This window comes from Pseudophryne corroboree, chromosome 4, assembly GCF_028390025.1.
Source record: "Pseudophryne corroboree isolate aPseCor3 chromosome 4, aPseCor3.hap2, whole genome shotgun sequence".
NCBI lineage: Eukaryota > Metazoa > Chordata > Amphibia > Anura > Myobatrachidae > Pseudophryne > Pseudophryne corroboree.
This window is the reverse complement of record NC_086447.1, coordinates 30,141,091-30,163,826: the sequence shown is the minus strand read 5'-3', so window position 1 is coordinate 30,163,826 and position 22,736 is coordinate 30,141,091. Positions and strand designations below refer to the sequence as shown.

Genomic DNA, 22,736 nt, shown 5'->3' with positions numbered 1-22,736 from the left:
GGCCGGGAATCGAACCCGAGTCAATTGCTTGGAAGGCAGCTATGCTCACCACTATACCACCAATGCTTGAGCCCTTTTTCGATGCATATAGTGGCCAATATGGAAATCACAACAACTGTTTGAAAGATATTTATAGCCTGCGCTGTAGCACCATTCGTGGAAGATATTCAAACAAAATTGGCAAATTGCATGACATTCACAATTCAAGATTTAGGCTCATCCATACTTAAGGTTTTTATGCACCATTGAACTGATATACAGTGGTATAAAAACTGAGTATAGAAAAGACCTTCATTTTACTTGCATATGGCACCTCAGTGAACTTTGTAAAATGTATTTACAAATCTTTAATCAGGCAGTGGTGGAATCAAAAATCATCTGCTAAGAATTAATCATGATTTCTACAAAGATTTTAACATTTTCTATGGACCTTGTCATCTGAGCATATCTTAAGCAACAACTATAAGTGCGAAAACAGCACATAAGGAAAAGGATGCATTGGCCAGGAATCGAACCCGGGTCAACAGCTTGGAAGGCAGCTATGCTCACCACTATACCACCAATGCTTGAGCTCTTTTCAAATGCATATAGTGGCCAATATGGAAATCACAACAACTGTTTGAAAGATATTTATAGCCTGCGCTGTAGCACCATTGGTGGAAGATATTCAAACAAAATTGGCAAATTGCATGACATTCACAATTCAAGATTTAGGCTTATCCATACTTAAGGTTTTTATGCACCATTGAACTGATATACAGTGGTATCAAAACTGAGAAAAGAAAAGACCTTCGATTTACTTGCATATGGCACCTCAGTGAACTTTGTAAAATGTATTTACAAATCTTTAATCAGGCAGTGGTGGAATCAAAAGTCATCTGCTAAGAAGGAATCATGATTTCTACAAAGATTTTAACATTTTCTATGGACCTTGTCATCTGAGCATATCTTAAGCAACAACTATAAGTGCGAAAACAGCACATAAGGAAAAGGATGCATTGGCCGGGAATCGAACCCGAGTCAATTGCTTGGAAGGCAGCTATGCTCACCACTATACCACCAATGCTTGAGCCCTTTTTCGATGTATATAGTGGCCAATATGGAAATCACAACAACTGTTTGAAAGATATTTATAGCCTGCGCTGTAGCACCATTCGTGGAAGATATTCAAACAAAATTGGCAAATTGCATGACATTCACAATTCAAGATTTAGGCTCATCCATACTTAAGGTTTTTATGCACCATTGAACTGATATACAGTGGTATAAAAACTGAGAATAGAAAAGACCTTCGTTTTACTTGCATATGGCACCTCAGTGAACTTTGTAAAATGTATTTACAAAACTTTAATCAGGCAGTGGTGGAATCAAAAGTCATCTGCTAAGAATTAATCATGATTTCTACAAAGATTTTAACATTTTCTATGGACCTTGTCATCTGAGCATATCTTAAGCAACAACTATAAGTGCGAAAACAGCACATAAGGAAAAGGATGCATTGGCCGGGAATCGAACCCGGGTCAACAGCTTGGAAGAAAGCTATGCTCACCACTATACCACCAATGCTTGAGCTCTTTTCAAATGCATATAGTGGCCAATATGGAAATCACAACAACTGTTTGAAAGATATTTATAGCCTGCGCTGTAGCACCATTCGTGGAAGATATTCAAACAAAATTGGCAAATTGCATGACATTCACAATTCAAGATTTAGGCTTATCCATACTTAAGGTTTTTATGCACCATTGAACTGATATACAGTGGTATCAAAACTGAGAAAAGAAAAGACCTTCGATTTACTTGCATATGGCACCTCAGTGAACTTTGTAAAATGTATTTACAAATCTTTAATCAGGCAGTGGTGGAATCAAAAGTCATCTGCTAAGAAGGAATCATGATTTCTACAAAGATTTTAACATTTTCTATGGACCTTGTCATCTGAGCATATCTTAAGCAACAACTATAAGTGCGAAAACAGCACATAAGGAAAAGGATGCATTGGCCGGGAATCGACCCCGGGTCAACTGCTTGGAAGGCAGCTATGCTCACCACTATACCACCAATGCTTGAGCACTTTTCAAATGCATATAGTGGCCAATATGGAAATCACAACAACTGTTTGAAAGATATTTATAGCCTGCGCTGTAGCACCATTGGTGGAAGATATTCAAACAAAATTGGCAAATTGCATGACATTCACAATTCAAGATTTAGGCTTATCCATACTTAAGGTTTTTATGCACCATTGAACTGATATACAGTGGTATCAAAACTGAGAAAAGAAAAGACCTTCGATTTACTTGCATATGGCACCTCAGTGAACTTTGTAAAATGTATTTACAAATCTTTAATCAGGCAGTGGTGGAATCAAAAGTCATCTGCTAAGAAGGAATCATGATTTCTACAAAGATTTTAACATTTTCTATGGACCTTGTCATCTGAGCATATCTTAAGCAACAACTATAAGTGCGAAAACAGCACATAAGGAAAAGGATGCAGTGGCCGGGAATCGAACCCGAGTCAATTGCTTGGAAGGCAGCTATGCTCACCACTATACCACCAATGCTTGAGCCCTTTTTCGATGCATATAGTGGCCAATATGGAAATCACAACAACTGTTTGAAAGATATTTATAGCCTGCGCTGTAGCACCATTCGTGGAAGATATTCAAACAAAATTGGCAAATTGCATGACATTCACAATTCAAGATTTAGGCTCATCCATACTTAAGGTTTTTATGCACCATTGAACTGATATACAGTGGTATAAAAACTGAGAATAGAAAAGACCTTCGTTTTACTTGCATATGGCACCTCAGTGAACTTTGTAAAATGTATTTACAAAACTTTAATCAGGCAGTGGTGGAATCAAAAGTCATCTGCTAAGAATTAATCATGATTTCTACAAAGATTTTAACATTTTCTATGGACCTTGTCATCTGAGCATATCTTAAGCAACAACTATAAGTGCGAAAACAGCACATAAGGAAAAGGATGCATTGGCCGGGAATCGAACCCGGGTCAACAGCTTGGAAGAAAGCTATGCTCACCACTATACCACCAATGCTTGAGCTCTTTTCAAATGCATATAGTGGCCAATATGGAAATCACAACAACTGTTTGAAAGATATTTATAGCCTGCGCTGTAGCACCATTCGTGGAAGATATTCAAACAAAATTGGCAAATTGCATGACATTCACAATTCAAGATTTAGGCTTATCCATACTTAAGGTTTTTATGCACCATTGAACTGATATACAGTGGTATCAAAACTGAGAAAAGAAAAGACCTTCGATTTACTTGCATATGGCACCTCAGTGAACTTTGTAAAATGTATTTACAAATCTTTAATCAGGCAGTGGTGGAATCAAAAGTCATCTGCTAAGAAGGAATCATGATTTCTACAAAGATTTTAACATTTTCTATGGACCTTGTCATCTGAGCATATCTTAAGCAACAACTATAAGTGCGAAAACAGCACATAAGGAAAAGGATGCATTGGCCGGGAATCGACCCCGGGTCAACTGCTTGGAAGGCAGCTATGCTCACCACTATACCACCAATGCTTGAGCACTTTTCAAATGCATATAGTGGCCAATATGGAAATCACAACAACTGTTTGAAAGATATTTATAGCCTGCGCTGTAGCACCATTGGTGGAAGATATTCAAACAAAATTGGCAAATTGCATGACATTCACAATTCAAGATTTAGGCTTATCCATACTTAAGGTTTTTATGCACCATTGAACTGATATACAGTGGTATCAAAACTGAGAAAAGAAAAGACCTTCGATTTACTTGCATATGGCACCTCAGTGAACTTTGTAAAATGTATTTACAAATCTTTAATCAGGCAGTGGTGGAATCAAAAGTCATCTGCTAAGAAGGAATCATGATTTCTACAAAGATTTTAACATTTTCTATGGACCTTGTCATCTGAGCATATCTTAAGCAACAACTATAAGTGCGAAAACAGCACATAAGGAAAAGGATGCAGTGGCCGGGAATCGAACCCGAGTCAATTGCTTGGAAGGCAGCTATGCTCACCACTATACCACCAATGCTTGAGCCATTTTTCGATGCATATAGTGGCCAATATGGAAATCACAAAAACTGTTTGAAAGATATTTATAGCCTGCGCTGTAGCACCATTGGTGGAAGATATTCAAACAAAATTGGCAAATTGCATGACATTCACAATTCAAGATTTAGGCTCATCCATACTTAAGGTTTTTATGCACCATTGAACTGATATACAGTGGTATAAAAACTGAGAATAGAAAAGACCTTCATTTTACTTGCATATGGCACCTCAGTGAACTTTGTAAAATGTATTTACAAATCTTTAATCAGGCAGTGGTGGAATCAAAAGTCATCTGCTAAGAATTAATCATGATTTCTACAAAGATTTTAACATTTTCTATGGACCTTGTCATCTGAGCATATCTTAAGCAACAACTATAAGTGCGAAAACAGCACATAAGGAAAAGGATGCATTGGCCGGGAATCGATCCCGGGTCAACAGCTTGGAAGGCAGCTATGCTCACCACTATACCACCAATGCTTGAGCTCTTTTCAAATGCATATAGTGGCCAATATGGAAATCACAACAACTGTTTGAAAGATATTTATAGCCTGCGCTGTAGCACCATTGGTGGAAGATATTCAAACAAAATTGGCAAATTGCATGACATTCACAATTCAAGATTTAGGCTTATCCATACTTAAGGTTTTTATGCACCATTGAACTGATATACAGTGGTATCAAAACTGAGAAAAGAAAAGACCTTCGATTTACTTGCATATGGCACCTCAGTGAACTTTGTAAAATGTATTTACAAATCTTTAATCAGGCAGTGGTGGAATCAAAAGTCATCTGCTAAGAAGGAATCATGATTTCTACAAAGATTTTAACATTTTCTATGGACCTTGTCATCTGAGCATATCTTAAGCAACAACTATAAGTGCGAAAACAGCACATAAGGAAAAGGATGCATTGGCCGTGAATCGAACCCGAGTCAACTGCTTGGAAGGCAGCTATGCTCACGACTATACCACCAATGCTTGAGCGCTTTTTCAATGCATATAGTGGCCAATATGGAAATCACAACAACTGTTTGAAAGATATTTATAGCCTGCGCTGTAGCACCATTGGTGGAAGATATTCAAACAAAATTGGCAAATTGCATGACATTCACAATTCAAGATTTAGGCTCATCCATACTTAAGGTTTTTATGCACCATTGAACTGATATACAGTGGTATCAAAACTGAGAATAGAAAAGACCTTCGTTTTACTTGCATATGGCACCTCAGTGAACTGTGTAAAATGTATTTACAAATCTTTAATCAGGCAGTGGTGGAATCAAAAGTCATCTGCTAAGAAGGAATCATGATTTCTACAAAGATTTTAACATTTTCTATGGACCTTGTCATCTGAGCATATCTTAAGCAACAACTATAAGTGCGAAAACAGCACATAAGGAAAAGGATGCATTGGCCGGGAATCGAACCAGAGTCAATTGCTTGGAAAGCAGCTATGCTCACCACTATACCACCAATGCTTGAGCCCTTTTTCGATGTATACAGTGGCCAATATGGAAATCACAACAACTGTTTGAAAGATATTTATAGCCTGCGCTGTAGCACCATTGGTGGAAGATATTCAAACAAAATTGGCAAATTGCATGACATTCACAATTCAAGATTTAGGCTCATCCATACTTAAGGTTTTTATGCACCATTGAACTGATATACAGTGGTATAAAAACTGAGAATAGAAAAGACCTTCGTTTTACTTGCATATGGCACCTCAGTAAACTTTGTAAAATGTATTTACAAAACTTTAATCAGGCAGTGGTGGAATCAAAAGTCATCTGCTAAGAATTAATCATGATTTCTACAAAGATTTTAACATTTTCTATGGACCTTGTCATCTGAGCATATCTTAAGCAACAACTATAAGTGCGAAAACAGCACATAAGGAAAAGGATGCATTGGCCGGGAATCGAACCCGGGTCAACAGCTTGGAAGGCAGCTATGCTCACCACTATACCACCAATGCTTTAGCTCTTTTCAAATGCATATAGTGGCCAATATGGAAATCACAACAACTGTTTGAAAGATATTTATAGCCTGCGCTGTAGCACCATTGGTGGAAGATATTCAAACAAAATTGGCAAATTGCATGACATTCACAATTCAAGATTTAGGCTTATCCATACTTAAGGTTTTTATGCACCATTGAACTGATATACAGTGGTATCAAAACTGAGAAAAGAAAAGACCTTCGATTTACTTGCATATGGCACCTCAGTGAACTTTGTAAAATGTATTTACAAATCTTTAATCAGGCAGTGGTGGAATCAAAAGTCATCTGCTAAGAAGGAATCATGATTTCTACAAAGATTTTAACATTTTCTATGGACCTTGTCATCTGAGCATATCTTAAGCAACAACTATAAGTGCGAAAACAGCACATAAGGAAAAGGATGCATTGACCGGGAATCGAACCCGAGTCAATTGCTTGGAAGGCAGCTATGCTCACCACTATACCACCAATGCTTGAGCCCTTTTTTGATGCATATAGTGGCCAATATGGAAATCACAACAGCTGTTTGAAAGATATTTATAGCATGCGCTGTAGCACCATTCGTGGAAGATATTCAAACAAAATTGGCAAATTGCATGACATTCACAATTCAAGATTTAGACTCATCCATACTTAAGGTTTTTATGCACCATTGAACTGATATACAGTGGTATAAAAACTGAGAATAGAAAAGACCTTCGTTTTACTTGCATATGGCACCTCAGTGAACTTTGTAAAATGTATTTACAAAACTTTAATCAGGCAGTGGTGGAATCAAAAGTCATCTGCTAAGAATTAATCATGATTTCTACAAAGATTTTAACATTTTCTATGGACCTTGTCATCTGAGCATATCTTAAGCAACAACTATAAGTGCGAAAACAGCACATAAGGAAAAGGATGCATTGGCCGGGAATCGAACCCGGGTCAACAGCTTGGAAGAAAGCTATGCTCACCACTATACCACCAATGCTTGAGCTCTTTTCAAATGCATATAGTGGCCAATATGGAAATCACAACAACTGTTTGAAAGATATTTATAGCCTGCGCTGTAGCACCATTGGTGGAAGATATTCAAACAAAATTGGCAAATTGCATGACATTCACAATTCAAGATTTAGGCTTATCCATACTTAAGGTTTTTATGCACCATTGAACTGATATACAGTGGTATCAAAACTGAGAAAAGAAAAGACCTTCGATTTACTTGCATATGGCACCTCAGTGAACTTTGTAAAATGTATTTACAAATCTTTAATCAGGCAGTGGTGGAATCAAAAATCATCTGCTAAGAAGGAATCATGATTTCTACAAAGATTTTAACATTTTCTATGGACCTTGTCATCTGAGCATATCTTAAGCAACAACTATAAGTGCGAAAACAGCACATAAGGAAAAGGATGCATTGGCCGGGAATCGACCCCGGTTCAACTGCTTGGAAGGCAGCTATGCTCACCACTATACCACCAATGCTTGAGCACTTTTCAAATGCATATAGTGGCCAATATGGAAATCACAACAACTGTTTGAAAGATATTTATAGCCTGCGCTGTAGCACCATTGGTGGAAGATATTCAAACAAAATTGGCAAATTGCATGACATTCACAATTCAAGATTTAGGCTTATCCATACTTAAGGTTTTTATGCACCATTGAACTGATATACAGTGGTATCAAAACTGAGAAAAGAAAAGACCTTCGATTTACTTGCATATGGCACCTCAGTGAACTTTGTAAAATGTATTTACAAATCTTTAATCAGGCAGTGGTGGAATCAAAAGTCATCTGCTAAGAAGGAATCATGATTTCTACAAAGATTTTAACATTTTCTATGGACCTTGTCATCTGAGCATATCTTAAGCAACAACTATAAGTGCGAAAACAGCACATAAGGAAAAGGATGCAGTGGCCGGGAATCGAACCCGAGTCAATTGCTTGGAAGGCAGCTATGCTCACCACTATACCACCAATGCTTGAGCCCTTTTTCGATGCATATAGTGGCCAATATGGAAATCACAAAAACTGTTTGAAAGATATTTATAGCCTGCGCTGTAGCACCATTCGTGGAAGATATTCAAACAAAATTGGCAAATTGCATGACATTCACAATTCAAGATTTAGGCTCATCCATACTTAAGGTTTTTATGCACCATTGAACTGATATACAGTGGTATAAAAACTGAGAATAGAAAAGACCTTCATTTTACTTGCATATGGCACCTCAGTGAACTTTGTAAAATGTATTTACAAATCTTTAATCAGGCAGTGGTGGAATCAAAAGTCATCTGCTAAGAATTAATCATGATTTCTACAAAGATTTTAACATTTTCTATGGACCTTGTCATCTGAGCATATCTTAAGCAACAACTATAAGTGCGAAAACAGCACATAAGGAAAAGGATGCATTGGCCGGGAATCGAACCCGGGTCAACAGCTTGGAAGAAAGCTATGCTCACCACTATACCACCAATGCTTGAGCTCTTTTCAAATGCATATAGTGGCCAATATGGAAATCACAACAACTGTTTGAAAGATATTTATAGCCTGCGCTGTAGCACCATTGGTGGAAGATATTCAAACAAAATTGGCAAATTGCATGACATTCACAATTCAAGATTTAGGCTTATCCATACTTAAGGTTTTTATGCACCATTGAACTGATATACAGTGGTATCAAAACTGAGAAAAGAAAAGACCTTCGATTTACTTGCATATGGCACCTCAGTGAACTTTGTAAAATGTATTTACAAATCTTTAATCAGGCAGTGGTGGAATCAAAAGTCATCTGCTAAGAAGGAATCATGATTTCTACAAAGATTTTAACATTTTCTATGGACCTTGTCATCTGAGCATATCTTAAGCAACAACTATAAGTGCGAAAACAGCACATAAGGAAAAGGATGCATTGGCCGTGAATCGAACCCGAGTCAACTGCTTGGAAGGCAGCTATGCTCACGACTATACCACCAATGCTTGAGCGCTTTTTCAATGCATATAGTGGCCAATATGGAAATCACAACAACTGTTTGAAAGATATTTATAGCCTGCGCTGTAGCACCATTGGTGGAAGATATTCAAACAAAATTGGCAAATTGCATGACATTCACAATTCAAGATTTAGGCTCATCCATACTTAAGGTTTTTATGCACCATTGAACTGATATACAGTGGTATCAAAACTGAGAATAGAAAAGACCTTCGTTTTACTTGCATATGGCACCTCAGTGAACTGTGTAAAATGTATTTACAAATCTTTAATCAGGCAGTGGTGGAATCAAAAGTCATCTGCTAAGAAGGAATCATGATTTCTACAAAGATTTTAACATTTTCTATGGACCTTGTCATCTGAGCATATCTTAAGCAACAACTATAAGTGCGAAAACAGCACATAAGGAAAAGGATGCATTGGCCGGGAATCGAACCCGGGTCAACAGCTTGGAAGGCAGCTAGGCTTTGTTTGAATATCTTCCACCAATGGTGCTACAGCGCAGGCTATAAATATCTTTCAAACAGTTGTTGTGATTTCCATATTGGCCACTATATGCATTCGAAAAGAGCTCAAGCATTGGTGGTATAGTGGTGAGCATAGCTGCCTTCCAAGCAGTTGACCCGGGTTCGATTCCTGGCCAATGCATCCTTTTCCTTATGTGCTGTTTTCGCACTTATAGTTGTTGCTTAAGATATGCTCAGATGACAAGGTCCATAGAAAATGTTAAAATCTTTGTAGAAATCATGATTCCTTCTTAGCAGATGACTTTTGATTCCACCACTGCATGATTAAAGATTTGTAAACAAATTTTACAAAGTTCACTGAGGTGCCATATGCAAGTACATCAAAGGTCTTTTCTTTTCTCAGTTTTGATACCACTGTATATCAGTTCAATGGTGCATAAAAACCTTAAGTATAGATGAGCCTAAATCTTGAATTGTGAATGTCATGCAATTTGCCAATTTTGTTTGAATATCTACCACCAATGGTGCTACAGCGCAGGCTATAAAAATCTTTCAAACAGTTGTTGTGATTTCCATATTGGCCACTATATGCATTTGAAAAGTGCTCAAGCATTGGTGGTATAGTGGTGAGCATAACTGCCTTCCAAGCAGTTGACCCGGGGTCGATTCCCGGCCAATGCATCCTTTTCCTTATGTGCTGTTTTCGCACTTATAGTTGTTGCTTAAGATATGCTCAGATGACAAGGTCCATAGAAAATGTTAAAATCTTTGTAGAAATCATGATTCCTTCTTAGCAGATGACTTTTGATTCCACCACTGCCTGATTAAAGATTTGTAAATACATTTTACAAAGTTCACTGAGGTGCCATATGCAAGTAAATCGAAGGTCTTTTCTTTTCTCAGTTTTGATACCACTGTATGTAAGTTCATTGGTGCATAAAAACCTTAAGTATGGATGAGCCTAAATCTTGAATTGTGAATGTCATGCAATTTGCCAATTTTGTTTGAATATCTTCCACCAATGGTGCTACAGCGCAGGCTATAAATATCTTTCAAACAGTTGTTGTGATTTCCATATTGGCCACTATATGCATTCGAAAAGAGCTCAAGCATTGGTGGTATAGTGGTGAGCATAGCTGCCTTCCAAGCAGTTGACCCGGGTTCGATTCCCGGCCAATGCATCCATTTCCTTATGTGCTGTTTTCGCACTTATAGTTGTTGCTTAAGATATGCTCAGATGACAAGGTCCATAGAAAATGTTAAAATCTTTGTAGAAATCATGATTCCTTCTTAGCAGATGACTTTTGATTCCACCACTGCCTGATTAAAGATTTGTAAATACATTTTACAAAGTTCACTGAGGTGCCATATGCAAGTAAATCAAAGGTCTTTTCTTTTCTCAGTTTTGATACCACTGTATATCAGTTCAATGGTGCATAAAAACCTTAAGTATGGATGAGCCTAAATCTTGAATTGTGAATGTCATGCAATTTGCCAATTTTGTTTGAATATCTTCCACCAATGGTGCTACAGCGCAGGCTATAAATATCTTTCAAACAGTTGTTGTGATTTCCATATTGGCCACTATATGCATTTGAAAAGAGCTCAAGCATTGGTGGTATAGTGGTGAGCATAGCTGCCTTCCAAGCAGTTGACCCAGGTTCGATTCCTGGCCACTGCATCCTTTTCCTTATGTGCTGTTTTCGCACTTATAGTTGTTGCTTAAGATATGCTCAGATGACAAGGTCCATAGAAAATGTTAAAATCTTTGTAGAAATCGTGATTCCTTCTTAGCAGATGACTTTTGATTCCACCACTGCCTGATTAAAGATTTGTGAATACATTTTACAAAGTTCACTGAGGTGCCATATGCAAGTAAATCGAAGGTCTTTTCTTTTCTCAGTTTTGATACCACTGTATGTAAGTTCATTGGTGCATAAAAACCTTAAGTATGGATGAGCCTAAATCTTGAATTGTGAATGTCATGCAATTTGCCAATTTTGTTTGAATATCTTCCACCAATGGTGCTACAGCGCAGGCTATAAATATCTTTCAAACAGTTGTTGTGATTTCCATATTGGCCACTATATGCATTCGAAAAGAGCTCAAGCATTGGTGGTATAGTGGTGAGCATAGCTGCCTTCCAAGCAGTTGACCCGGGTTCGATTCCCGGCCAATGCATCCATTTCCTTATGTGCTGTTTTCGCACTTATAGTTGTTGCTTAAGATATGCTCAGATGACAAGGTCCATAGAAAATGTTAAAATCTTTGTAGAAATCATGATTCCTTCTTAGCAGATGACTTTTGATTCCATCACTGCCTGATTAAAGATTTGTAAATACATTTTACAAAGTTCACTGAGGTGCCATATGCAAGTAAATCAAAGGTCTTTTCTTTTCTCAGTTTTGATACCACTGTATATCAGTTCAATGGTGCATAAAAACCTTAAGTATGGATGAGCCTAAATCTTGAATTGTGAATGTCATGCAATTTGCCAATTTTGTTTGAATATCTACCACCAATGGTGCTACAGCGCAGGCTATAAAAATCTTTCAAACAGTTGTTGTGATTTCCATATTGGCCACTATATGCATTCGAAAAGAGCTCAAGCATTGGTGGTATAGTGTTGAGCATAGCTGCCTTCCAAGCAGTTGACCCGGGTTCGATTCCCGGCCAATGCATCCTTTTCCTTATGTGCTGTTTTCGCACTTATAGTTGTTGCTTAAGATATGCTCAGATGACAAGGTCCATAGAAAATTTTAAAATCTTTGTAGAAATCATGATTCCTTCTTAGCAGATGACTTTTGATTCCACCACTGCCTGATTAAAGATTTGTAAATACATTTTACAAAGTTCACTGAGGTGCCATATGCAAGTAAATCAAAGGTCTTTTCTTTTCTCAGTTTTGATACCACTGTATATCAGTTCAATGGTGCATAAAAACCTTAAGTATGGATGAGCCTAAATCTTGAATTGTGAATGTCATGCAATTTGCCAATTTTGTTTGAATATCTACCACCAATGGTGCTACAGCGCAGGCTATAAAAATCTTTCAAACAGTTGTTGTGATTTCCATATTGGCCACTATATGCATTTGAAAAGTGCTCAAGCATTGGTGGTATAGTGTTGAGCATAGCTGCCTTCCAATCAGTTGACCCGGGTTCGATTCCCGGCCAATGCATCCTTTTCCTTATGTGCTGTTTTCGCACTTATAGTTGTTGCTTAAGATATGCTCAGATGACAAGGTCCATAGAAAATGTTAAAATCTTTGTAGAAATCATGATTCCTTCTTAGCAGATGACTTTTGATTCCACCACTGCCTGATTAAAGATTTGTAAATACATTTTACAAAGTTCACTGAGGTGCCATATGCAAGTAAATCAAAGGTCTTTTCTTTTCTCAGTTTTGATACCACTGTATGTAAGTTCATTGGTGCATAAAAACCTTAAGTATGGATGAGCCTAAATCTTGAATTGTGAATGTCATGCAATTTGCCAATTTTGTTTGAATATTTTCCACCAATGGTGCTACAGCGCAGGCTTTAAATATCTTTCAAACAGTTGTTGTGATTTCCATATTGGCCACTATATGCATTTGAAAACAGCTCAAGAATTGGTGGTATAGTGGTGAGCATAGCTGCCTTCCAAGCAGTTGACCCGGGTTCGATTCCTGGCCACTGCATCCTTTTCCTTATGTGCTGTTTTCGCACTTATAGTTGTTGCTTAAGATATTCTCAGATGACAAGGTCCATAGAAAATGTTAAAATCTTTGTAGAAATCATGATTCCTTCTTAGCAGATGACTTTTGATTCCACCACTGCCTGATTAAAGATTTGTAAATACATTTTACAAAGTTCACTGAGGTGCCATATGCAAGTAAATCGAAGGTCTTTTCTTTTCTCAGTTTTGATACCACTGTATGTAAGTTCATTGGTGCATAAAAACCTTAAGTATGGATGAGCCTAAATCTTGAATTGTGAATGTCATGCAATTTGCCAATTTTGTTTGAATATCTTCCACCAATGGTGCTACAGCGCAGGCTATAAATATCTTTCAAACAGTTGTTGTGATTTCCATATTGGCCACTATATGCATTCGAAAGGAGCTCAAGCATTGGTGGTATAGTGGTGAGCATAGCTGCCTTCCAAGCAGTTGACCCGGGTTCGATTCCCGGACAATGCATCCATTTCCTTATGTGCTGTTTTCGCACTTATAGTTGTTGCTTAAGATATGCTCAGATGACAAGGTCCATAGAAAATGTTAAAATCTTTGTAGAAATCATGATTCCTTCTTAGCAGATGACTTTTGATTCCACCACTGCCTGATTAAAGATTTGTAAATACATTTTACAAAGTTCACTGAGGTGCCATATGCAAGTAAATCGAAGGTCTTTTCTTTTCTCAGTTTTGATACCACTGTATGTAAGTTCATTGGTGCATAAAAACCTTAAGTATGGATGAGCCTAAATCTTGAATTGTGAATGTCATGCAATTTGCCAATTTTGTTTGAATATCTTCCACCAATGGTGCTACAGCGCAGGCTATAAATATCTTTCAAACAGTTGTTGTGATTTCCATATTGGCCACTATATGCATTCGAAAAGAGCTCAAGCATTGGTGGTATAGTGGTGAGCATAGCTGCCTTCCAAGCAGTTGACCCGGGTTCGATTCCCGGCCAATGCATCCTTTTCCTTATGTGCTGTTTTCGCACTTATAGTTGTTGCTTAAGATATGCTCAGATGACAAGGTCCATAGAAAATGTTAAAATCTTTGTAGAAATCATGATTCCTTCTTAGCAGATGACTTTTGATTCCACCACTGCCTGATTAAAGATTTGTAAATACATTTTACAAAGTTCACTGAGGTGCCATATGCAAGTAAATCAAAGGTCTTTTCTTTTCTCAGTTTTGATACCACTGTATATCAGTTCAATGGTGCATAAAAACCTTAAGTATGGATGAGCCTAAATCTTGAATTGTGAATGTCATGCAATTTGCCAATTTTGTTTGAATATCTACCACCAATGGTGCTACAGCGCAGGCTATAAAAATCTTTCAAACAGTTGTTGTGATTTCCATATTGGCCACTATATGCATTTGAAAAGTGCTCAAGCATTGGTGGTATAGTGGTGAGCATAGCTGCCTTCCAATCAGTTGACCCGGGTTCGATTCCCGGCCAATGCATCCTTTTCCTTATGTGCTGTTTTCGCACTTATAGTTGTTGCTTAAGATATGCTCAGATGACAAGGTCCATAGAAAATGTTAAAATCTTTGTAGAAATCATGATTCCTTCTTAGCAGATGACTTTTGATTCCACCACTGCCTGATTAAAGATTTGTAAATACATTTTACAAAGTTCACTGAGGTGCCATATGCAAGTAAATCAAAGTTCTTTTCTTTTCTCAGTTTTGATACCACTGTATGTAAGTTCATTGGTGCATAAAAACCTTAAGTATGGATGAGCCTAAATCTTGAATTGTGAATGTCATGCAATTTGCCAATTTTGTTTGAATATCTTCCACCAATGGTGCTACAGCGCAGGCTATAAATATCTTTCAAACAGTTGTTGTGATTTCCATATTGGTCACTATATGCATTTGAAAAGAGCTCAAGCATTGGTGGTATAGTGGTGAGCATAGCTGCCTTCCAAGCAGTTGACCCGGGTTCGATTCCTGGCCACTGCATCCTTTTCCTTATGTGCTGTTTTCGCACTTATAGTTGTTGCTTAAGATATGCTCAGATGACAAGGTCCATAGAAAATGTTAAAATCTTTGTAGAAATCATGATTCCTTCTTAGCAGATGACTTTTGATTCCACCACTGCCTGATTAAAGATTTGTAAATACATTTTACAAAGTTCACTGAGGTGCCATATGCAAGTAAATCAAAGGTCTTTTCTTTTCTCAGTTTTGATACCACTGTATATCAGTTCAATGGTGCATAAAAACCTTAAGTATGGATGAGCCTAAATCTTGAATTGTGAATGTCATGCAATTTGCCAATTTTGTTTGAATATCTTCCACCAATGGTGCTACAGCGCAGGCTATAAATATCTTTCAAACAGTTGTTGTGATTTCCATATTGGCCACTATATGCATTTGAAAAGAGCTCAAGCATTGGTGGTATAGTGGTGAGCATAGCTGCCTTCCAAGCAGTTGACCCAGGTTCGATTCCTGGCCACTGCATCCTTTTCCTTATGTGCTGTTTTCGCACTTATAGTTGTTGCTTAAGATATGCTCAGATGACAAGGTCCATAGAAAATGTTAAAATCTTTGTAGAAATCGTGATTCCTTCTTAGCAGATGACTTTTGATTCCACCACTGCCTGATTAAAGATTTGTGAATACATTTTACAAAGTTCACTGAGGTGCCATATGCAAGTAAATCGAAGGTCTTTTCTTTTCTCAGTTTTGATACCACTGTATGTAAGTTCATTGGTGCATAAAAACCTTAAGTATGGATGAGCCTAAATCTTGAATTGTGAATGTCATGCAATTTGCCAATTTTGTTTGAATATCTTCCACCAATGGTGCTACAGCGCAGGCTATAAATATCTTTCAAACAGTTGTTGTGATTTCCATATTGGCCACTATATGCATTCGAAAAGAGCTCAAGCATTGGTGGTATAGTGTTGAGCATAGCTGCCTTCCAAGCAGTTGACCCGGGTTCGATTCCCGGCCAATGCATCCTTTTCCTTATGTGCTGTTTTCGCACTTATAGTTGTTGCTTAAGATATGCTCAGATGACAAGGTCCATAGAAAATTTTAAAATCTTTGTAGAAATCATGATTCCTTCTTAGCAGATGACTTTTGATTCCACCACTGCCTGATTAAAGATTTGTAAATACATTTTACAAAGTTCACTGAGGTGCCATATGCAAGTAAATCAAAGGTCTTTTCTTTTCTCAGTTTTGATACCACTGTATATCAGTTCAATGGTGCATAAAAACCTTAAGTATGGATGAGCCTAAATCTTGAATTGTGAATGTCATGCAATTTGCCAATTTTGTTTGAATATCTACCACCAATGGTGCTACAGCGCAGGCTATAAAAATCTTTCAAACAGTTGTTGTGATTTCCATATTGGCCACTATATGCATTTGAAAAGTGCTCAAGCATTGGTGGTATAGTGTTGAGCATAGCTGCCTTCCAATCAGTTGACCCGGGTTCGATTCCCGGCCAATGCATCCTTTTCCTTATGTGCTGTTTTCGCACTTATAGTTGTTGCTTAAGATATGCTCAGATGACAAGGTCCATAGAAAATGTTAAAATCTTTGTAGAAATCATGATTCCTTCTTAGCAGATGACTTTTGATTCCACCACTGCCTGATTAAAGATTTGTAAATACATTTTACAAAGTTCACTGAGGTGCCATATGCAAGTAAATCAAAGGTCTTTTCTTTTCTCAGTTTTGATACCACTGTATGTAAGTTCATTGGTGCATAAAAACCTTAAGTATGGATGAGCCTAAATCTTGAATTGTGAATGTCATGCAATTTGCCAATTTTGTTTGAATATTTTCCACCAATGGTGCTACAGCGCAGGCTTTAAATATCTTTCAAACAGTTGTTGTGATTTCCATATTGGCCACTATATGCATTTGAAAACAGCTCAAGAATTGGTGGTATAGTGGTGAGCATAGCTGCCTTCCAAGCAGTTGACCCGGGTTCGATTCCTGGCCACTGCATCCTTTTCCTTATGTGCTGTTTTCGCACTTATAGTTGTTGCTTAAGATATTCTCAGATGACAAGGTCCATAGAAAATGTTAAAATCTTTGTAGAAATCATGATTCCTTCTTAGCAGATGACTTTTGATTCCACCACTGCCTGATTAAAGATTTGTAAATACATTTTACAAAGTTCACTGAGGTGCCATATGCAAGTAAATCGAAGGTCTTTTCTTTTCTCAGTTTTGATACCACTGTATGTAAGTTCATTGGTGCATAAAAACCTTAAGTATGGATGAGCCTAAATCTTGAATTGTGAATGTCATGCAATTTGCCAATTTTGTTTGAATATCTTCCACCAATGGTGCTACAGCGCAGGCTATAAATATCTTTCAAACAGTTGTTGTGATTTCCATATTGGCCACTATATGCATTCGAAAGGAGCTCAAGCATTGGTGGTATAGTGGTGAGCATAGCTGCCTTCCAAGCAGTTGACCCGGGTTCGATTCCCGGACAATGCATCCATTTCCTTATGTGCTGTTTTCGCACTTATAGTTGTTGCTTAAGATATGCTCAGATGACAAGGTCCATAGAAAATGTTAAAATCTTTGTAGAAATCATGATTCCTTCTTAGCAGATGACTTTTGATTCCACCACTGCCTGATTAAAGATTTGTAAATACATTTTACAAAGTTCACTGAGGTGCCATATGCAAGTAAATCGAAGGTCTTTTCTTTTCTCAGTTTTGATACCACTGTATGTAAGTTCATTGGTGCATAAAAACCTTAAGTATGGATGAGCCTAAATCTTGAATTGTGAATGTCATGCAATTTGCCAATTTTGTTTGAATATCTTCCACCAATGGTGCTACAGCGCAGGCTATAAATATCTTTCAAACAGTTGTTGTGATTTCCATATTGGCCACTATATGCATTCGAAAAGAGCTCAAGCATTGGTGGTATAGTGGTGAGCATAGCTGCCTTCCAAGCAGTTGACCCGGGTTCGATTCCCGGCCAATGCATCCTTTTCCTTATGTGCTGTTTTCGCACTTATAGTTGTTGCTTAAGATATGCTCAGATGACAAGGTCCATAGAAAATGTTAAAATCTTTGTAGAAATCATGATTCCTTCTTAGCAGATGACTTTTGATTCCACCACTGCCTGATTAAAGATTTGTAAATACATTTTACAAAGTTCACTGAGGTGCCATATGCAAGTAAATCAAAGGTCTTTTCTTTTCTCAGTTTTGATACCACTGTATATCAGTTCAATGGTGCATAAAAACCTTAAGTATGGATGAGCCTAAATCTTGAATTGTGAATGTCATGCAATTTGCCAATTTTGTTTGAATATCTACCACCAATGGTGCTACAGCGCAGGCTATAAAAATCTTTCAAACAGTTGTTGTGATTTCCATATTGGCCACTATATGCATTTGAAAAGTGCTCAAGCATTGGTGGTATAGTGGTGAGCATAGCTGCCTTCCAATCAGTTGACCCGGGTTCGATTCCCGGCCAATGCATCCTTTTCCTTATGTGCTGTTTTCGCACTTATAGTTGTTGCTTAAGATATGCTCAGATGACAAGGTCCATAGAAAATGTTAAAATCTTTGTAGAAATCATGATTCCTTCTTAGCAGATGACTTTTGATTCCACCACTGCCTGATTAAAGATTTGTAAATACATTTTACAAAGTTCACTGAGGTGCCATATGCAAGTAAATCAAAGTTCTTTTCTTTTCTCAGTTTTGATACCACTGTATGTAAGTTCATTGGTGCATAAAAACCTTAAGTATGGATGAGCCTAAATCTTGAATTGTGAATGTCATGCAATTTGCCAATTTTGTTTGAATATCTTCCACCAATGGTGCTACAGCGCAGGCTATAAATATCTTTCAAACAGTTGTTGTGATTTCCATATTGGTCACTATATGCATTTGAAAAGAGCTCAAGCATTGGTGGTATAGTGGTGAGCATAGCTGCCTTCCAAGCAGTTGACCCGGGTTCGATTCCTGGCCACTGCATCCTTTTCCTTATGTGCTGTTTTCGCACTTATAGTTGTTGCTTAAGATATGCTCAGATGACAAGGTCCATAGAAAATGTTAAAATCTTTGTAGAAATCATGATTCCTTCTTAGCAGATGACTTTTGATTCCACCACTGCCTGATTAAAGATTTGTAAATACATTTTACAAAGTTCACTGAGGTGCCATATGCAAGTAAATCAAAGGTCTTTTCTTTTCTCAGTTTTGATACCACTGTATATCAGTTCAATGGTGCATAAAAACCTTAAGTATGGATGAGCCTAAATCTTGAATTGTGAATGTCATGCAATTTGCCAATTTTGTTTGAATATCTTCCACCAATGGTGCTACAGCGCAGGCTATAAATATCTTTCAAACAGTTGTTGTGATTTCCATATTGGCCACTATATGCATTTGAAAAGAGCTCAAGCATTGGTGGTATAGTGGTGAGCATAGCTGCCTTCCAAGCAGTTGACCCAGGTTCGATTCCTGGCCACTGCATCCTTTTCCTTATGTGCTGTTTTCGCACTTATAGTTGTTGCTTAAGATATGCTCAGATGACAAGGTCCATAGAAAATGTTAAAATCTTTGTAGAAATCGTGATTCCTTCTTAGCAGATGACTTTTGATTCCACCACTGCCTGATTAAAGATTTGTGAATACATTTTACAAAGTTCACTGAGGTGCCATATGCAAGTAAATCGAAGGTCTTTTCTTTTCTCAGTTTTGATACCACTGTATGTAAGTTCATTGGTGCATAAAAACCTTAAGTATGGATGAGCCTAAATCTTGAATTGTGAATGTCATGCAATTTGCCAATTTTGTTTGAATATCTTCCACCAATGGTGCTACAGCGCAGGCTATAAATATCTTTCAAACAGTTGTTGTGATTTCCATATTGGCCACTATATGCATTCGAAAAGAGCTCAAGCATTGGTGGTATAGTGTTGAGCATAGCTGCCTTCCAAGCAGTTGACCCGGGTTCGATTCCCGGCCAATGCATCCTTTTCCTTATGTGCTGTTTTCGCACTTATAGTTGTTGCTTAAGATATGCTCAGATGACAAGGTCCATAGAAAATTTTAAAATCTTTGTAGAAATCATGATTCCTTCTTAGCAGATGACTTTTGATTCCACCACTGCCTGATTAAAGATTTGTAAATACATTTTACAAAGTTCACTGAGGTGCCATATGCAAGTAAATCAAAGGTCTTTTCTTTTCTCAGTTTTGATACCACTGTATATCAGTTCAATGGTGCATAAAAACCTTAAGTATGGATGAGCCTAAATCTTGAATTGTGAATGTCATGCAATTTGCCAATTTTGTTTGAATATCTACCACCAATGGTGCTACAGCGCAGGCTATAAAAATCTTTCAAACAGTTGTTGTGATTTCCATATTGGCCACTATATGCATTTGAAAAGTGCTCAAGCATTGGTGGTATAGTGTTGAGCATAGCTGCCTTCCAATCAGTTGACCCGGGTTCGATTCCCGGCCAATGCATCCTTTTCCTTATGTGCTGTTTTCGCACTTATAGTTGTTGCTTAAGATATGCTCAGATGACAAGGTCCATAGAAAATGTTAAAATCTTTGTAGAAATCATGATTCCTTCTTAGCAGATGACTTTTGATTCCACCACTGCCTGATTAAAGATTTGTAAATACATTTTACAAAGTTCACTGAGGTGCCATATGCAAGTAAATCAAAGGTCTTTTCTTTTCTCAGTTTTGATACCACTGTATGTAAGTTCATTGGTGCATAAAAACCTTAAGTATGGATGAGCCTAAATCTTGAATTGTGAATGTCATGCAATTTGCCAATTTTGTTTGAATATTTTCCACCAATGGTGCTACAGCGCAGGCTTTAAATATCTTTCAAACAGTTGTTGTGATTTCCATATTGGCCACTATATGCATTTGAAAACAGCTCAAGAATTGGTGGTATAGTGGTGAGCATAGCTGCCTTCCAAGCAGTTGACCCGGGTTCGATTCCTGGCCACTGCATCCTTTTCCTTATGTGCTGTTTTCGCACTTATAGTTGTTGCTTAAGATATTCTCAGATGACAAGGTCCATAGAAAATGTTAAAATCTTTGTAGAAATCATGATTCCTTCTTAGCAGATGACTTTTGATTCCACCACTGCCTGATTAAAGATTTGTAAATACATTTTACAAAGTTCACTGAGGTGCCATATGCAAGTAAATCGAAGGTCTTTTCTTTTCTCAGTTTTGATACCACTGTATGTAAGTTCATTGGTGCATAAAAACCTTAAGTATGGATGAGCCTAAATCTTGAATTGTGAATGTCATGCAATTTGCCAATTTTGTTTGAATATCTTCCACCAATGGTGCTACAGCGCAGGCTATAAATATCTTTCAAACAGTTGTTGTGATTTCCATATTGGCCACTATATGCATTCGAAAGGAGCTCAAGCATTGGTGGTATAGTGGTGAGCATAGCTGCCTTCCAAGCAGTTGACCCGGGTTCGATTCCCGGACAATGCATCCATTTCCTTATGTGCTGTTTTCGCACTTATAGTTGTTGCTTAAGATATGCTCAGATGACAAGGTCCATAGAAAATGTTAAAATCTTTGTAGAAATCATGATTCCTTCTTAGCAGATGACTTTTGATTCCACCACTGCCTGATTAAAGATTTGTAAATACATTTTACAAAGTTCACTGAGGTGCCATATGCAAGTAAATCGAAGGTCTTTTCTTTTCTCAGTTTTGATACCACTGTATGTAAGTTCATTGGTGCATAAAAACCTTAAGTATGGATGAGCCTAAATCTTGAATTGTGAATGTCATGCAATTTGCCAATTTTGTTTGAATATCTTCCACCAATGGTGCTACAGCGCAGGCTATAAATATCTTTCAAACAGTTGTTGTGATTTCCATATTGGCCACTATATGCATTCGAAAAGAGCTCAAGCATTGGTGGTATAGTGGTGAGCATAGCTGCCTTCCAAGCAGTTGACCCGGGTTCGATTCCCGGCCAATGCATCCATTTCCTTATGTGCTGTTTTCGCACTTATAGTTGTTGCTTAAGATATGCTCAGATGACAAGGTCCATAGAAAATGTTAAAATCTTTGTAGAAATCATGATTCCTTCTTAGCAGATGACTTTTGATTCCATCACTGCCTGATTAAAGATTTGTAAATACATTTTACAAAGTTCACTGAGGTGCCATATGCAAGTAAATCAAAGGTCTTTTCTTTTCTCAGTTTTGATACCACTGTATATCAGTTCAATGGTGCATAAAAACCTTAAGTATGGATGAGCCTAAATCTTGAATTGTGAATGTCATGCAATTTGCCAATTTTGTTTGAATATCTACCACCAATGGTGCTACAGCGCAGGCTATAAAAATCTTTCAAACAGTTGTTGTGATTTCCATATTGGCCACTATATGCATTCGAAAAGAGCTCAAGCATTGGTGGTATAGTGGTGAGCATAGCTGCCTTCCAAGCAGTTGACCCGGGTTCGATTCCCGGCCAATGCATCCTTTTCC

General features: G+C 37.5%; 24 non-coding genes across 24 annotated transcripts; 19 read left to right on the top strand and 5 right to left on the bottom strand.

Moving 5' to 3' along the window:
* Positions 1-494: 494 nt before the first annotated feature.
* On the bottom strand, positions 495-566 carry TRNAG-UCC (transfer RNA glycine (anticodon UCC)). The gene has a single exon. It is a non-coding gene; the product is annotated as a tRNA-Gly (tRNA).
* A 1,428-nt stretch (positions 567-1,994) lies between these two features.
* TRNAG-UCC (transfer RNA glycine (anticodon UCC)) lies at positions 1,995-2,066 on the bottom strand. Its single transcript has one exon. It is a non-coding gene; the product is annotated as a tRNA-Gly (tRNA).
* Positions 2,067-3,494: 1,428 nt separating this feature from the next.
* TRNAG-UCC (transfer RNA glycine (anticodon UCC)) lies at positions 3,495-3,566 on the bottom strand. Its single transcript has one exon. It is a non-coding gene; the product is annotated as a tRNA-Gly (tRNA).
* A 928-nt stretch (positions 3,567-4,494) lies between these two features.
* Positions 4,495-4,566, bottom strand: TRNAG-UCC (transfer RNA glycine (anticodon UCC)). The gene has a single exon. It is a non-coding gene; the product is annotated as a tRNA-Gly (tRNA).
* A 1,428-nt stretch (positions 4,567-5,994) lies between these two features.
* On the bottom strand, positions 5,995-6,066 carry TRNAG-UCC (transfer RNA glycine (anticodon UCC)). Its single transcript has one exon. It is a non-coding gene; the product is annotated as a tRNA-Gly (tRNA).
* A 3,589-nt stretch (positions 6,067-9,655) lies between these two features.
* On the top strand, positions 9,656-9,727 carry TRNAG-UCC (transfer RNA glycine (anticodon UCC)). The gene has a single exon. It is a non-coding gene; the product is annotated as a tRNA-Gly (tRNA).
* Positions 9,728-10,155: 428 nt separating this feature from the next.
* TRNAG-UCC (transfer RNA glycine (anticodon UCC)) lies at positions 10,156-10,227 on the top strand. The gene has a single exon. It is a non-coding gene; the product is annotated as a tRNA-Gly (tRNA).
* A 428-nt stretch (positions 10,228-10,655) lies between these two features.
* TRNAG-UCC (transfer RNA glycine (anticodon UCC)) lies at positions 10,656-10,727 on the top strand. Its single transcript has one exon. It is a non-coding gene; the product is annotated as a tRNA-Gly (tRNA).
* Positions 10,728-11,155: 428 nt separating this feature from the next.
* Positions 11,156-11,227, top strand: TRNAG-UCC (transfer RNA glycine (anticodon UCC)). The gene has a single exon. It is a non-coding gene; the product is annotated as a tRNA-Gly (tRNA).
* A 428-nt stretch (positions 11,228-11,655) lies between these two features.
* Positions 11,656-11,727, top strand: TRNAG-UCC (transfer RNA glycine (anticodon UCC)). The gene has a single exon. It is a non-coding gene; the product is annotated as a tRNA-Gly (tRNA).
* A 428-nt stretch (positions 11,728-12,155) lies between these two features.
* Positions 12,156-12,227, top strand: TRNAG-UCC (transfer RNA glycine (anticodon UCC)). The gene has a single exon. It is a non-coding gene; the product is annotated as a tRNA-Gly (tRNA).
* Positions 12,228-13,655: 1,428 nt separating this feature from the next.
* Positions 13,656-13,727, top strand: TRNAG-UCC (transfer RNA glycine (anticodon UCC)). Its single transcript has one exon. It is a non-coding gene; the product is annotated as a tRNA-Gly (tRNA).
* Positions 13,728-14,155: 428 nt separating this feature from the next.
* TRNAG-UCC (transfer RNA glycine (anticodon UCC)) lies at positions 14,156-14,227 on the top strand. The gene has a single exon. It is a non-coding gene; the product is annotated as a tRNA-Gly (tRNA).
* A 428-nt stretch (positions 14,228-14,655) lies between these two features.
* On the top strand, positions 14,656-14,727 carry TRNAG-UCC (transfer RNA glycine (anticodon UCC)). The gene has a single exon. It is a non-coding gene; the product is annotated as a tRNA-Gly (tRNA).
* A 928-nt stretch (positions 14,728-15,655) lies between these two features.
* TRNAG-UCC (transfer RNA glycine (anticodon UCC)) lies at positions 15,656-15,727 on the top strand. The gene has a single exon. It is a non-coding gene; the product is annotated as a tRNA-Gly (tRNA).
* A 428-nt stretch (positions 15,728-16,155) lies between these two features.
* On the top strand, positions 16,156-16,227 carry TRNAG-UCC (transfer RNA glycine (anticodon UCC)). Its single transcript has one exon. It is a non-coding gene; the product is annotated as a tRNA-Gly (tRNA).
* Positions 16,228-17,655: 1,428 nt separating this feature from the next.
* On the top strand, positions 17,656-17,727 carry TRNAG-UCC (transfer RNA glycine (anticodon UCC)). The gene has a single exon. It is a non-coding gene; the product is annotated as a tRNA-Gly (tRNA).
* A 428-nt stretch (positions 17,728-18,155) lies between these two features.
* Positions 18,156-18,227, top strand: TRNAG-UCC (transfer RNA glycine (anticodon UCC)). The gene has a single exon. It is a non-coding gene; the product is annotated as a tRNA-Gly (tRNA).
* Positions 18,228-18,655: 428 nt separating this feature from the next.
* On the top strand, positions 18,656-18,727 carry TRNAG-UCC (transfer RNA glycine (anticodon UCC)). Its single transcript has one exon. It is a non-coding gene; the product is annotated as a tRNA-Gly (tRNA).
* Positions 18,728-19,655: 928 nt separating this feature from the next.
* On the top strand, positions 19,656-19,727 carry TRNAG-UCC (transfer RNA glycine (anticodon UCC)). The gene has a single exon. It is a non-coding gene; the product is annotated as a tRNA-Gly (tRNA).
* Positions 19,728-20,155: 428 nt separating this feature from the next.
* TRNAG-UCC (transfer RNA glycine (anticodon UCC)) lies at positions 20,156-20,227 on the top strand. The gene has a single exon. It is a non-coding gene; the product is annotated as a tRNA-Gly (tRNA).
* A 1,428-nt stretch (positions 20,228-21,655) lies between these two features.
* Positions 21,656-21,727, top strand: TRNAG-UCC (transfer RNA glycine (anticodon UCC)). Its single transcript has one exon. It is a non-coding gene; the product is annotated as a tRNA-Gly (tRNA).
* Positions 21,728-22,155: 428 nt separating this feature from the next.
* Positions 22,156-22,227, top strand: TRNAG-UCC (transfer RNA glycine (anticodon UCC)). The gene has a single exon. It is a non-coding gene; the product is annotated as a tRNA-Gly (tRNA).
* A 428-nt stretch (positions 22,228-22,655) lies between these two features.
* TRNAG-UCC (transfer RNA glycine (anticodon UCC)) lies at positions 22,656-22,727 on the top strand. Its single transcript has one exon. It is a non-coding gene; the product is annotated as a tRNA-Gly (tRNA).
* Positions 22,728-22,736: the final 9 nt, after the last annotated feature.